At 46.1% G+C, this 15,589-nt stretch overlaps 1 protein-coding gene across 2 annotated transcripts in view; it reads right to left on the bottom strand.

The window, feature by feature from the left end:
• The window catches only part of POU6F1 (POU class 6 homeobox 1), a 39,493-nt gene extending 33,210 nt beyond the window's left edge, over window positions 1-6,283 (bottom strand). The window contains exon 1 of one of the 2 annotated variants that reach the window (XM_072991071.2): window positions 6,144-6,283. The gene's annotated coding sequence lies outside the window, so the exon portion shown is untranslated. The remainder of the gene's footprint in view (window positions 1-6,143) is intronic. The other variant, XM_072991072.2, reaches the window with a different exon arrangement.
• Between the last annotated feature and the right edge of the window lie 9,306 nt (window positions 6,284-15,589).

Below are 15,589 nucleotides of genomic sequence, written 5' to 3'. Positions count from 1 at the left end.
CCAAAGACACATGTACACTCTTCTCATGGAAGAATAATCATCTCCAGTGTGAATGGAAAGATCGCTCTAGTGAGAGATAAAACAGGCTGTACTGAAAATAAGAACCTTTTAAGCCCAAGTAAGGTAAAGGTTCTCCTTGACATTTAATCCAGTTGTGTCCGACTCTAGGGCACAGTGCTCATCCCCGTCTCCAAGCCGTAGAGTCAGCGTTAGTCCGAAGACAGTTTCCGTGGTCATGTGGCCAGCGCAACTAGACACAGAACACCATTACCTTCCCACCAAGTGGTACCTATTTATCTACTCGCATTTCTACATGCTTTCGAGCTGCTAGGTTGGCAGGAGCTGGGACAAGTGACGGGAGCTCGCTTCATTGCATGGATTCAATTTTACGACTGCTGGTCTTCTGATCTTGCAGCATAGAGGCTTCTGTGGTTTAACCTGCAGAGCCACCACATCTTAAGCCCAAGTAGACTGCTCCAAATTCTCATGTCTGGACAGGACCTTAGACTTGCATAATCCATTTTAAAGGCATTGCTCCAGCAGGCATTTTAGCTATTAAAATTTTGCCTATTAATGCAGGAGTTGGCTTTAGGTAACAACCTAAACACCCTAAGGCAGTGAGCACAATATAAGCTGAAAGTTTTTTAAATGCTTTATTCCTACTCCATCCCTGAAAAACAGACTGCAAATGGCAGTCTCACAGAACAATTCTGTGCATGCTTTCTCAACCCAAACCACCTCACAGAACTAGTGAGGATAAAGTCTGAGAGGAGGAATCAATGACAGCGTACATAGCTCATTATGAAAAGGCAGGATATAAAGGAAACAGCTGAATAAATATCCATCTCCAGTTTTTGGAGGTGTGATGGGATATCACAAAGAAATTGCTTGCGTCATGGATTTTGTTTTTGTTATGCTGAGTCAGATGAGTTATCCATTTAGCTCTTCTAGGTGTAGATGGATCAGCAGACAGAGGCTGAAATCCTGTTCACCTTCACGTAATGTAAAGTTACACCAGTGTAAGTATGCTGGGTGTTACGACCAGACAAATCACGTGACTTTCATTTAACCTACGGTGTGGTATGCACGCATAAGTACTGTGCAAGCAGCACTTTTGTCCTGTCACATAGTATTGTGCTCCATACATGCACACTGCACTGCACAATAGAACTCCAGCTAGAATGCCAGAGTGAGGAGCCCTGTGTTGAAGTCCCTACTCGACCATGAAATCCACTCGGAGACCCTCCCTAGTTCCCTCTTAGCCTCATCAACTCCACTGCATTATTGCAGGAAATATGTGTGCGTATCTCTGAGAACAGGATATATCATTATCATTCTGAATGGCAATGGCTCTCCCCATGTCTGCCCACCAGAATGCCCCCATCGTACCACATTCCATCACTTTACATCTAAGTACAATCGTCATCGTTTAGTCGTTTAGTCGTGTCCGACTCTTCGTGACCCCATGGACCAGAGCACGCCAGGCCGTCCTCTCTTCTACTGCCTCCCGGAGTTGTGTCAAATTCATGTTGGTTGCTTCACAGACACTGTCCAGCCATCTCATCCTCGGTCGTCCCCTTCTCCTCTTGCCATCACACTTTCCCAACATCAGGGTCTTTTCCAGGGAGTCTTTTCTTCTCATTAGATGGCCAAAGTACTGGAGCCTCAGCTTCAGGATCTGTCCTTCCAGTGAGCACTCAGGGTTGATTTCCTTTAGAACTGATAGGTTTGTTCTCCTTGCAGTCCAGGGGATTCTCAAGAGCCTCCTCCAGCACCACAATTCAAAGGCATCAATTCTTCGGTGGTCTGCTTTCTTTATGGTCCAGCTCTCACTTCCAGACATCACGACAGGAAAAACCATAGCTTTGATGTGAGGGTTCGTTGGGGTGGACTGTTTTCTCCCCAATAAACGGACGAGGCACTGGCGGCAAGTCAAAAGGTTCTACATTTATTCCAACATTAACATCAACTGGGTTTCCCCCCACAAAGGGGTTCGAGGATTCTTGTAACACATGGCTCGGTTTTAACGGAGTCCACAAACTATGTACAAAAGGGTTCATTGTCTCTGGATTCCATGGGCCGGTTGTAGGTGGCACAGGCTCCAGTCCAGGGTCCAAAACTTCTTCCAAGGAGATCAAGGGTAGTGTCTCCTCGTCCCCACTCCAGCCGTCCCAGGAGGATCCCTCTCCTCCATCGGCACCCCAAGGGCCGGGTAACCCCCCAGCTTCCTCAGTTCAGCGATATGCCATTGCTTCTTTCTTTCAAGTTCCCTGGCAACCGCTTCTCTCTCCTCACGGAGTTTTCTCCTCCACTCCCTAGCTTCCGTTTCCCCCCAATATGAGGGTTGGGGTTTCAAACCGAGCTGCCGGCGCTTTTCCGCCTCCTCATGAGGAACCCTGACCTGTTCCCACTTGTGGGTCCAGGGGTCCTCCATCCACACCCATTCCCAACCGCCTGGAATATCCCTTGGTCTTCCTCTTATATCCCCTACCCCTGCTTCAATCTCCTCCCCTCTGTTTCCTGCCCGAACTCGCCCCGGTTCCCGGGTGATTTTTAACTCTTTCATGACCTCCTCCAGGTCATGGGTATCTACCCCCTTGTTTAGGGTGAGGGATCCGACGCTTTCCTTCCCCCAATCAGGGGTTTCCACGCTTTTCTCTTCCCGTCGCGGAGGGGATGGCGGGGGGGAGGTCTGTGTGTGGTGGGTGCTCTTCGGGAGCGACGACACTCCTATCATGGCCTCCATCTTGGGAGCCTCACATTTGACTATTCGGACTTTTGTTGGCAAGGTGATGTCTTTGCTTTTTAAGATGCTGTCAAGATTTGTCATCGCTTTCCTCCCAAGAAGCAGGCATCTTTTAATTTCGTGGCTGCTGTCTCCATCTGCAGTGATCATGGAGCCCAGGAAAATAAAATCTGTCACTGCCTCCATATCTTCCCCTTCTATTTCCCAGGAGGTGATGGGACCAGTGGCCATGATCAATATCTAAAGTACAATATCTTAAGTTAAATCCCAGGTTTGACACAGACTCATGTTTTATTTCAGTCATGGACTAATAACATACTGTATATTAGTCCTAAAATGCATTACATAAAGTATGCTGTCAACCCATAAGTCCAAAATCCCTGGTATGTCAAGAAACCCCAAACCATCGTGCTGCACTTTGTTGGTAGCAATGCACACACTGTTGCTTACACAGATGCTTTATTGGTACCCAGACAATGCATTCCTAACACAGGTACAGACAGATCAAAAGTAGTTGCTGCCGACTACTTCTACAGGAGATTCAACCCCTTTACCCACCCAGGTTACGGCTACATTCAGCCTCACCTTGAGGCCCTACTTCTTACCAGTCTGATACTCCATTTTAAAATAGCAAAGCAGTGTCTGGTCTGTGCCGCGTCAGATTTCGGCTGAGCACTCTTTTGTTTGAAGGCATGGCAACAAGCATTGGGTGGGGGATATGAGGCGACACTAAATTAGAACTCTCCTCTCTGACATCTAGTTTACTCTGTGGAGGAAATCTTTCTTATGCACAATTTTTCTTATGCATTAATTTGTGTGTTACTTCACGCATTACTTCACACATTAATTCACTTGCAATCTGAAGTGGTACAGTCCTGACACAGCTTCACTGTCACAATGAAAACCAGTTCCACTCTGCTACTGAATTTGTTGAGTGAGAAAGGAAGGGAAAAAGAGAGGATGGAAGGAAACACCAATGTTCAGCTTTATCCTTAAATTTATGTCCCCTGACCTTAAATCCCCTCATAATCTCAGATATGAGGTTTAAGTCAGTGAGAGGAGAGATCCATGATGCAACAGTGTCTTGTTTTAAAGTCTCAACAGCAGTTTAGGGAGAGAGAGCAAAATGGATGGCAGCCACTGGGAAAAGGGTGATGTTAACCCTCTTTTTTCATGCAATTTTTTCAAGTAAAAATCATTTTACTGAGCTATGATTAATCCTACTGCAGACTGGGGGTAGCTACCGTACAGGAGTGTACCAGTCTTCCCTCTCCTCCTCATTTAGCAAAAACCACAGGAAGGGCAATGTTAATTGGTACACACAACCAGCCACCCCAACTCTACAGTTTCTGTTGCTTTCTTTAGATGCTTCTACCTGTAAGTCAGCAAGCCCCATCTATATATATATGATTGTGCTGAGAGACTATGAAACAATCCAGATATTGGATCACCTATCTTACCTATCTTCTGCACCATGTCCATGAGTACTACTGAGGAAGGCTTTATTTTAGTCCCCAACATGTGACACCAGGACTGTTCCTCTTTGCATTTCAAAAATGTCTGGCCTCGACGACTGACAAACTCCCAGACAATCCTTCTGTCTGGTAGTAATAGTAACAGCATAGGTAACATTTCATTCCCTGCCACATTGTTCGGGTGGGACGGGAACGGTTTGCGGCACAATAAATTTCTCAGCCTTTAGGATGTCACAGGGTTCTTGGCCAGCCTTAAGAGAAGTAGACTTCTGGAACACTCTGGTTATTTATGTACGGAGGGGCCCAGCTGTGGCATTGCAAAAAGGTGCCGGGGCTCCCCACTCAGGCTCAAATTCAGCCTTGCCCAGGATCGCCTTTCCAGTGCTGAGGCAAACAGGCCATTCTGGGGCTTTTGCTGCAGCCCCAAGTTCCTCCTTTAGCTCTCCTCCTCAGCTGCTCTCTTCTGTGCCCTCCTTCCCCTCAGCTCACCACCACCACCACCCCCGTCTATCCCCATCCCTCCAACTCCACAGGAGCCTGCCCTCCCCCATTCCTCAGCATTTGCCTCAGGGGCGCTTATCCCCTCAGGGGGGCCTCCTAATAGACACATTCCTTTATACTGTATGATGTTCAACTTCTCCGGCTCCCCATTTAAACGACCCTCCTAAGTCAGAACTGAGTTGAGGGCACACACCCCGACCACTTCGAAGGAGCCGCCGCCTCTGTCCCGGGTCCCCTCGCTCCCCCCACCCCGAGCACAAGTCCCGTCCTCTGTCATTTGTTCCCCGCCTCCCCGAGTCCAAAGTCGCCAGCTGCCCCACACCCACCCCGCTCCTCAGGCTCCCTTTTCCCAGGCCAAGCCCAAATCTCCGCTTGCAAAGACTGCCCCGCAGGCGTTAACCTTTTGGCACCCCGCGAAAGGCGCGCCCCGTCAGGCAGGCCGGCGGAGAGCAGCCCCTTCTTGTGATTGCCCCACCACCACCAACAACAACCCGGGTTGCTTCCTTGTCTAGGATCTGGTTTTGCCCTCCTCTCCTCCTCCTCTCCACTCGCAAGGTGCCCCCGCGTCGGTATAATTGGGGGGTTCTCTCTTCCCCCCCCCCCGTGTTGATGCTTCTCATCCCCTTAACTTCCCATTATTCTGCACCCTTATCCGTCTCCGTCCCCTGAATAATCAATCGCCCAGGAACCCACACACCGACACTAATTTTCCCACGGGGCTCTCCCGCCTTATTCCGCCCCCCATTCCCCGCGCCTCTGACTCCTTGGCTCCGCCGTCCGCCTTCGCATTGGGGGGGGGGGCTTTCGATTCCCTTCGCCTGCCTCCCCATCCCCCAATTCACTTCTCTACTATCCCCCTTCCACCGACACCCCCGTAGGCAGCCCCCGCCGGTCCCTCCAGATCCCCACTGCTCGACCTCTTCCAGGCACCCAAGCGAGCCCCTTTCTTTTAGGGGTCGGGATGCAGAGCCGGCCCCACCTCTGCCCTCCAAATGCCCCAGATCCTCGATTCCCTTCTCTTTGCCCCCCCCTTCTTTCTTCTTCCTCCGGTCTGTTTCCCCCCCATACCGCCACCCCCCCAAAAAAAACCACCACGCCGACTCCTTTGGGGCTTGATTCATGGCTCCCTTTAAATCAGGCGATCCCCGGCAGTAGATTAAAAAAAAACCAGAGGGGTGGGGGGAACGATGCAATCCCCCCCCCAAAACATTCTCCTAGGAGATCGCCCGGGAACGGGGACTGCTGCTGCTGCTGCTTGCTGCCCTCGCCCGGGCTCCCCAGCGCCCCGGCCCGTGTTTTTCCCTCTCTCTTTATCATAAATATATAAATTATGCTAATTAAGACCATTGCATATTCACCGCCCCGGGTCCCCCCCGCCCCCCGGTCCACGCCGCCCGGGCCCCCGCCGCGCCCCCACTCACCGCCGAGCCGCCGGGAGGGACCCGCTCGCCCCCTGCCCGGGCCGGGGCGCCTCCGAGCCGAGCTTCCCCTTGCCTATTTTTTTTTCCCCGGGAATAATTAAAAATTCATCTCACAGCGGCGGGAGGGGCGCTAGTGCGGCACACATACAAAAAAGAGGGGGGGGGGGTCGGAGAGGCGGCGCTGCTCTCTTCCTTCCTCTCCCCCCCCCCCCGGGCCCAGTCGGGCTCAGGCTTTTCGGCAACCGCACTCCCCCCAAATGAGCATCAGGCCTGCCCCCCCCCGGAGGGAGCCACCCAGGCCCCTGCCCCCGCCGGGGATGTAGGGGGGCCCAACGAGGGGCCCGAAGGGGGCCCTCGGAATTTTTTAGCTGCTGCGTCATGAACATAATTTATGCAAAGGCCTTTTGCCGCATCCTGTAGCGCCCAACAGGGACCACTAGGGGGCGCAGAAACAGAATATTAACCATTCCCGCCGCCCGCCCCCCCCCGCCCCGCGCACGAGCCGTTTTAGTCGGCTTGCAACCTCCCCCCGCGCTCTTGCGCGCGCACAAAAGCCAGCCCCCCCCCAAAAAAGGGTCGAAGGGACTAATACAGTAATCCATGCGAACGGAGGCGGGTTGTTGTGGAGAAGGGGGTGGTGAGCTCTTTCCCTGTGGGGGGTCAAAGGCAAAAAAAAAAAAACCCCAAAACACCTAAAGGTCATTTTAATTGTCCTAAGTAAAGGTTCCCCTTGACATTTAGTCCAGTTGTGTCTGACTCTAGGGCGCGGTGCTCATTCCCGTCTCCAAGCTGTAGAGCCAGCGTTTGTCCGAAGACAGTTTCCGTGGTCACCTTTAATTGTCTTAGCCCCCTCCAAAAAAATAAAGAAAGGAATACAAGGAATAAAGGAATAAAGCAAACAAGGCAAGGTTAAAGGTGACAGCAACACTTCGTCTAGGATTGGAAGTGCAACAAGCCTGTTATTAACAACGGACGAAGTGAGGGCTACTATCCTGTATACACTTAGCACATCAGGAGTCGGCTCAGCTTCATATGGAGTAGCTGGGTTCCCTGCTGAGTAAACAGGCGTAGGATCGGACTGCGCAGATTCCTTCTAGGGAACAGCTGGGCATAACTTTCCACCTGAGCTACATTCCTGAAATTTGTACAAATCAAATTAAGAAGTAGTTTTCATAAAGTTTGGATGGATATCACAAGCCATTTTCTTATACAGTACCAGCCTTATCTGCACTGAATACTCCCAAACTTGATGTGGTGTCTTTCTCAGCCCTAACTGGAGATACAGTACCATAGAATGAACCTCAGTTCATGCAAACTATGGACTATGGGTCATGTCTTGGCAGCAGATGTATTGACTAGGAATTTTAGCAATAGCCTTCACGAATTAAAATACTATATACAGTACCTTTGGATGTAATAAGATATTGATCATGATTGACTTCACCTTCCTGGTAAGCTTCACATTTGAATCACTACAGTTGACGCCAACTTAGTGGTTAAAAAAAATTGAACTCCTAGTCTTCAGAAATACAGCATGTTTCCCCCATGTGTAGCTGCTCCCTCCCTAACATTGACAATTAATCTACCTTTCCTTTTAAAGTATATGCTTGCATTTTTGTCTGAATCAAGCTCCACAAGCAAATATAAATTGCATACATACACACACCAACATCTAACCAAAGAACACTGTCAACATTTCCACTAACAACTGATTCCCTTATGGTAAAATGCCTTTGCTCTGGTACAGCTGGCTTAGAGACATCATACTGCAATTTGGCTGTGAACATAGTTTGCATATGCTGCATGATGATTATGAATATTTAAATACCTCAATCTTGCTGGATTTCAGGCTCATTTACATACATTGGCATACTATTAATATAATACATTCAGGGAAATGGAACACATTAATTTTTAACTCATCGCAGAAATCAGAAGAATACACTACTGGGTTTTTATCCCCTTTGCAAATAAGCTTACAGGCAGGGAGAGGGGGGACAATTATACGCAAATTAATAGCTCAAAGAAAGAACCTTCCCTCCCCCTCTGACTACTATCAAATACTTTTCATAGAAGATCTTCATGGATCTGCCTATTCCTTTGTTGAGAATATTCCAAGTTATACATTGCCATTTTTTGTTTTCTGCAGGTGAAATTACATTCCTTGTGATCAAAGTCTTCCTTTGTATGTATTTCTTCTATGCATTTTTGACAGGGGTCATTCTTTGAAGCCTTGATTTTTTTTCACACAGAGGACCTATGCCTATTTTAAATGCCTAATACTGTTATCGATCCATACTGTCATATGCATATTAGCCCCTGAAATTGCAGTTAATTTTCAGCTACAATGACTTCAAATTCAACCACTATTGTGCATATACATATTTATGCCTTAGAATGGATATTCTAACAAACAAGAAATAGTCAAGTAGTATTGCAAGATGTTTTGACTTATCTCTTCTTCAGTTCTCCAGATAAAGGTGTGCTGCATCCAAGGTGACAGCTGTAGACAGGTGGGAAGAGTCTAAAATGGATGGATGGTGGCACGCGTTGGCTTCTAGACTAAGGCCAACAGTTGCCAAGTCTATAAATCCAAAAGTAGTCTCACTGCATTGAATACAGCATATTTTATTCAGAGCAGCTGAAGAAAAGAAAGGCTAAAAGATCTTGCAAAAATATTTGAATGTGTCTCTTTTGTGAAGCAACTAAGTGTTGACTAATAAATATATTTACTGGTTGAAGCATCTGGCCATGAAGTTAAAAGTTGGGAGTTCATAGAATCATAGAAAAGTGAAATTGGAAGGAGCCTGCAAAGCCATCAAGTCCAACCCCCTGCTCAATGCAGGAATACAATCAAAGCATATCTGCCAGATGGTTATCTAACTTATTCTTGAATGCCTCCAGTGTTGGAGCACTCACCAACTCCCAAGGTAACTGGTTTCACTGTTGTACTGCTCTAACAGTTAGGAAGTTTTTCCTGATATTCAACTGAAATCTGGCTTTCTTTAACTTGAGCCCACTGTTGCATACCTTGCACTCTGGGATTATTGAGAACAGATCTTGCCCCTCCTCTGTTTGATAGCCTTTCAAATATTTGAAAAGTATTATCATATCACTTCTCGGCCTTCTTTTCTCAAGGCTAAACATGCCCAGTTCTTTCAGCCTTTCCTCATAAGCCTTGGTTTCTAGCTCCCTGATCATCCTTGTCGCCTTCCTCTGCAAGTTCAATTCCCCACTTATGCCTCTTTGACAGGGGCTGGATTGGATGATCCAGAGGGTCCCTTCTAGCTCTGCAGTTCTAAGATGATGATTATTATTATTAAATATAAAATTATACATGTATGGATAGGCATGGCCTGAACCTAGAAAGCAGCCCCTAACACCATCCATCCACTTTCAAATTGTCTTGTCCTGTGTATCTACCATCTTGGAAACAACACACTTGTACTGAGAGCAAAGAAGACAAAATTGTGAAACTGCACAGATCCATACAAAATCTACACCCTAGGCCTAATGTGGAATTTAGGACATGTAAAATAGTGAGACCCCCCAAAATCTTGGTCCTTTGAACTCTTGTGCTTACTGATACAGTTGTGCTTTGCTTGTTGACGATCTTCCAGGTTGTTCTGAAATAAGTTGTGCACTTCATAAGTGTTCTTGCGTTGCAGTGAAGCTGTACAGACAGAGTAATGAAGCCTTTGCGAACTGGGATGGTGCTTTAGGAAAGAATGAAATTGTTCTAGGATACCACAGGGTATCTTCAAGGTCAAGGCCTCCTCCAAGGTAGAGCCCCAGCCTGACAAAATCCCCTTCCTTCCCATCCACTTACTTGGTCAGGGGTTTCCTGTGACTGTGTGTGGGAACCACTGGCCATTGCCCATCTCTCTGTTCGATGCTGCCTTAACCCCTCTAGCGCTTGTGGCAATTGTAAACCAATGGGCATCTTCGTAGATATTGCCATCAACTCCAGCTGAAAATTAAAGCTTAGCAGTATTTTGTGGGCCTTGCTGTGACAGCTGAGCCCCGGCAGTTATTCAAGGATGCCCAGTACTGAACCAGTCCTGCCCACTGTATATCTTTAGTTGATCACCGCTCACTAGGCATGTTTGGAAAATAGGTTCTGGAGCTCTCTGGCAACAAGCAGTCCTACTAATCTGGTGGCTCTACCTTTCCAAGTGCTTCTATTTTACTGTTACTAAAAGTGGGCAGCCTGAGTCATCCTGGCCACGCTCCTCAATTTATTCAGCCCTCTTTCGCATCATTTCAAAATGAAGACAATGGGTCCTCATGAATTATTGAAGCGTCATGCCAACATAATAGCCTCCGATGCATATTCCTCAGTATGCTTCACAGACACAAGAGGCCGATTTAAATAGCAAGTAAAAGTGGGCTGTTGATTGTGCGGGTTAATCTGGTGTTTTCAGACCCAGGGAAGTTTAGTACACAAATGGCGCACACTCACACTGCCAAAGAGAGAGTGCCGTTCCTGAAATGGGTACAAATGCTTCCAGGATCAGAGTAACCCAACCAACATGGGAAGTGGCTGGGGCATTATGGGAACTGTAATTCAAAACAAGACAATTACTGAATTCTGTGAGTTGATCCTAAAGCTCCTGTTCAAGTCTGTCCAGATGTCCTGTCTAAGAACATACACCCTGGTATGACACACATTGCTGAGGTTCAGTTCAGTTTCCCCCAGCAATTCTGCTCATCTAGATAATTTTCTGTTTGTGATAATTAGACTGACGCCCTTAATACAAGAACAGAACAGATACGTGAATAAACATAGCTGCCTGCTCTTATTACATCTACTTTAGCCTTTAAGTAATACCATGCTCTAATTATATACAACCCACCCCTCCAGCTAAGCAATTTTAATGCACCACGTGCAGCCAGACCTTAGCAATGTTCACACTGAAGTAAGCCGCACAAATTTCAGGGCCTGCACCAATGTAAATGTGTGCTGGATTGGAGCCTTAATTGTTATCAAAGATGTATACGTGGGGACTTAAAGTGTTATTCATTTGCTCAAACAAAACTTCTCCTCAAAGTCCTCTTATGGTTTCCTTTTGAAAAGCAGCATTATCTTGTTTTCAGCAAGATACTTTGCAGTTCATATTACAAAACTCCTGCAATGATTCTTAATCAGATTTTAATAAGATTAATAGAATGCTAACACCAAACTTTAAACTGCCTAAAAGAAGAAAAGAATGGGGATGTCAGTCTCTAATAGAGTAGACCAATTGGTCTACTCCAGTGATGGCAAACCTATGGCACGCGTGCCACAGCTGGCACACAGATCCCTCTCTGTGGGCACACGAGCCATAAGTCGCCAAAGAGAAATACTTACCTATCCTCCAATCCTCGATTTTGGCACTCCCCTCTGCTGGTGCAGTGGTCTAGCGGAGAGGTACAATGGCAACCATTATTGGTCTAGCCCAATGGGGATTGGAGGACCAGTAAGTATTTATTTGTTAATACTGCCCATGGGGGGGACGGGGTGGGGAAAACAATCATTTAACCCTTGCAGTACAGGAACAGTTGTTTTTTTTCTAAACTAAAACCTCAGCATTCAGGTTTTAATTGCAGTGTTGGCACTTTGAAATAAATAAGTTGATTTTGTATTGCAGTTTGGGCACTCGGGCTCAAAAAGTTTCACCATCACTGGTCTACTCTATTAGAGACTAATCAATTGGTCTACTCTAGAATGAATGGGACTTAAGTGTCGACCTAACAGATCTAATTCATTCTATTGGTCTGTTATAGTTGGGACTAATACGTGGATCAATCCCACTGCAAGCAACAGATTAAACAGACACAGCATCTGAATGCACCGATCTAATTATTTCATATGCAACAGCTCTTAATCAAATACCAAAAAAATCATATACATTGGTTTTGTTTTATCACAAGGATGCATAACAATACATCCTATTTTTAATACATACTTCTACAATTAAAAATAAATATATATAATTAATAAATGTGCTGTCAAGTCAATTCTGATTTATGGCAACTCTTTTCAGGGTTTTCCAAGTAAAGAATGCTCAGAGATGGTTTCCCATTCCTTTCTTCTGACTGTTCTCCCAGGAGGCACAGTGGGGAATCAAAGTCCCAACCTCCGGCTCCCCAACCAGATACATTTAAAAAATTAAATGGAAAACCACTTCCGAGTATTCTTTACCCTAGAAAACCTTGACAAGGGTCACAATAAATTGGAATCAACTTGACAGCATACAATTATTGTACTGAACACAAAAACCCAATAACGCAGAACGCACAAGCTTGTGCTCAACTGCAGTCCTATTCACACTTACCTGGAAATAAGTCTCACTGAATCCAGTGGGATATTCATGGGATTGCAGGAACCAAAGTGAGTTGAAGAAACCCACATATCTCAGTTACAGGGACCAGAAGTCCTTTAAAGAGGAATTGTTTTATTTTATGTTATCGCATTGCACCACAAGCCAACCTTAGAAGAATCAGGGTAACATACAGCAAAAATTGAATCATAAAAATTCAGCATAAAAACAAATGAGAGAATCAAGTTATTATAAAGTCAATGGATCTTACTTGCTAAGAATCCCAGGTGAATAAAAATGTCTTTATATTGTTAAGACTAAAATGTCATCATAATTAGCTCTTAGCAACCCTCTCAAGGGAGGGCTTTCAATTCATGAAATGCCATAAAGACTCTTTTTCCATCCTCTACCTACCTGACTTCTAACAGCAACAGAGCTTGGAAAGATTGGTGGGGTTTGGTTTGGTTTGGTTAACAGGTTCCAGAATTGGCTATCCATCATGCTGAAAGATTATGGAAATCGTAGTCTAAAAGAGAGCTTCCCATGAAAGAGTGCAAAATTTCTGGACTCAGGAACATCCAAAACTGTCTGAGGCTTAATAAATAAACACCAGGCTTTGAATGGTGCCCTGAAATTGATTAGCAGCCACGTAAGTTGTTGAAGAACTGGTGGGATATGGTTCCAGTTGGGAAACTAGAAGATGCAAGTACAGACTAGTAACCGTCAGTATTGAATTGATGTTTCTGAGAAGTCTTCAAGAGGCAGCTCCATGTTTCAAGTGCTGCAGTAGTCTAACCTATTGATTCCAGATGGTGAAAATACTCTCCTTGTTTTTCAAAAACTCGCATGATATTTGTGACAATTCTCTATTCCTGTTTATTTCTTATTTAATCATGGTGGATTCCTGGGCCCTTAGTGAAAAAAATCAGGCTTGTATTACCTGAATCACCTGCTCTAGAGCCTGAAAAATTCAGCAAAGCCAGGTACCTACTGGAGGCCAAGAATAACGGAACCTAAAATCAACTCAGTCTTTCAAAAGATCTGATGTTTCAAGGTTTGAAATTGGCTCTGGATTGAGGATTCTGATCCCCAGAGCGAAGACAAACAGGGATAAGCATCTTTAAGAGCAAAGTTGTAGGAAGGGAATGTGTGCTCAAAAAAATCATTTATACAGCCCGACTTTTTCCTCAGTGCAGCATGATTTATGTAGAAATCATGCTGCACTGAGGAAAAAGGCAGCCTGGGGCAAAGAACACCACACTCCCTTTCTGCTGTGATAACATCCAAGAGGGTAGGCTTTAAAATAACTAACACAACCTGAAGCTGATGCCAAAATAACTACGGTAACTAACAAAGCATTAGTTTGAAGCTAATGAGCAGAGCTCTCTGGCTGGTGCAAGTTTAACAGCCTTAAGGCTTAATTAAACTTAAACCATGCTTGCGAGTTTTCTGTTCCTTCTCTTGATCTCTTATGCATGAATGTGGACACCAGCCCCCCCCCACCCCACCCCTGCCCCCCGCAGTGCAGTTCCTTAGCAGAAGAAAGTATCTCCTGGGAGATTAATGAGAGTTTCCTAACTTGTCTTAAGTCCCTGAAGAACTGTTGTTCAGTTCACTGAAACCAGAATTACGGTAAATTATAATTTCCTTAATGTTTGGGGAAGGGGGTATGGTAACAATAGGGGGCACCCCCTGAAATGTCTTGGCATCGATCAATACAGAAAATATTGCCTAAACATAACATTTATGACCAATGGGCACATTAGGCTGATAGGTGGGCACGGGATGGTACCAGCAGTTCTTAGTAGAAGCAAAGGGGACGTCCCACCCATCACGGGATGACCGATCCCTTCTCAAATACTGTATGTGATTTGAGTCGACCTTTGGTCTAGATGGGCAGGATAGAAATCCAATCAATCAATCAATGAATCAATCACAAGGCTGGCCTTGCAAAAGTCAGTCTCTCACTTTTCAAGTCTCTGTTAGGGGACGGATCTCTCTACCTGCAGCCACTGCCGCAGCCACCACCATCTTCAGAGGCAGCCGGCTTCCAGGAGCCGGCTGCTGCCTCTGCCCATGCACCTGCTGCCCAGCTGATAGGCCGGCAGATGCTCAGAGGCAAGGGCCGGATCTGGGAAGGGAAGTCAGCCCGCTATCTCTGCACATGTGCTAGCCTGTCAGCTGGGCGGCGTATGCGCAGTCCAAGTCTTTGGGTCCAAGTCCCGAGTCTCAAGCCTTGAGGGCAGGGCAAACAACTCGAGACACGGACTCAAGGTTTGGGGCTTGGTCCTTCCTATGAGCTGTGTAGCTGCTGACCTGGAGAATCTGGTTCTGCTACTGGATGGCATCCTTGTTACCTTAAGGGAGAGAAGAGAGGTCGAGGACTGCAAGGCAGTGAGTGGGCTGCACAACACCCTTAGAGTCTGTGCAACGGAAGCAATCAAATCTGAATGCCTGTTTTCCTAAACATCCTCCCTTGTCGTTGTTTACCACTCATCGGGGATAATTAGCCTTTCCCCTTTCTGTTCTGTTGAAGCCTCTCCTGCATACAGCACAAAGACTGTGACTGTGGCTAGAACAGTGACCTGAAGAGGAACAACTGCACTCTCCTCAACCTATCTCAACATCTGGCACTTTTTGAAGCCTTTGCCTACAGAGCATCGCTTGACCCCATCTCTTCCAGAACTGGCAAACTCTCGTTGAAGAACCTCTAGCCATTCTATGCCTTGGCCATTCTATTCATCTAACAGAAATGGTGCAGTCTCAGAATTTTACCCACCGGGTTTCCCCGAAAATAAGACAGGGTCTTATATTAATTTTTGCTCCAAAAAACACATTAGGGCTTATTTTTATAGGATGTTTTAAATTTTTTCCCCAAGTACAGCAATCTACATTTATTCAAATACAGTCATGTCATCTTCTTCTGGTAGCTGCACAATGGTGGGGGCACAGGGTTTCACCTAACTAGGGCTTATTTTTTGAATAGGGCTTATATTACAAGCATCCTGAAAAATCATACTAGGGCTTATTTTCACGTTAGGTCTTATTTTCAAGGAAACAGGGTATTGATATATCATGGGAAGAGGGAGGGATGCAGGCAAGCTAAGGGAACTCATGCCATGTTGTCTGGCAGACCGGAGAGCT

This window comes from Pogona vitticeps, chromosome 2, assembly GCF_051106095.1.
Source record: "Pogona vitticeps strain Pit_001003342236 chromosome 2, PviZW2.1, whole genome shotgun sequence".
NCBI classification, from domain to species: Eukaryota; Metazoa; Chordata; class Lepidosauria; order Squamata; family Agamidae; genus Pogona; species Pogona vitticeps.
This window is presented reverse-complemented; position numbering and strand designations above follow the sequence as displayed.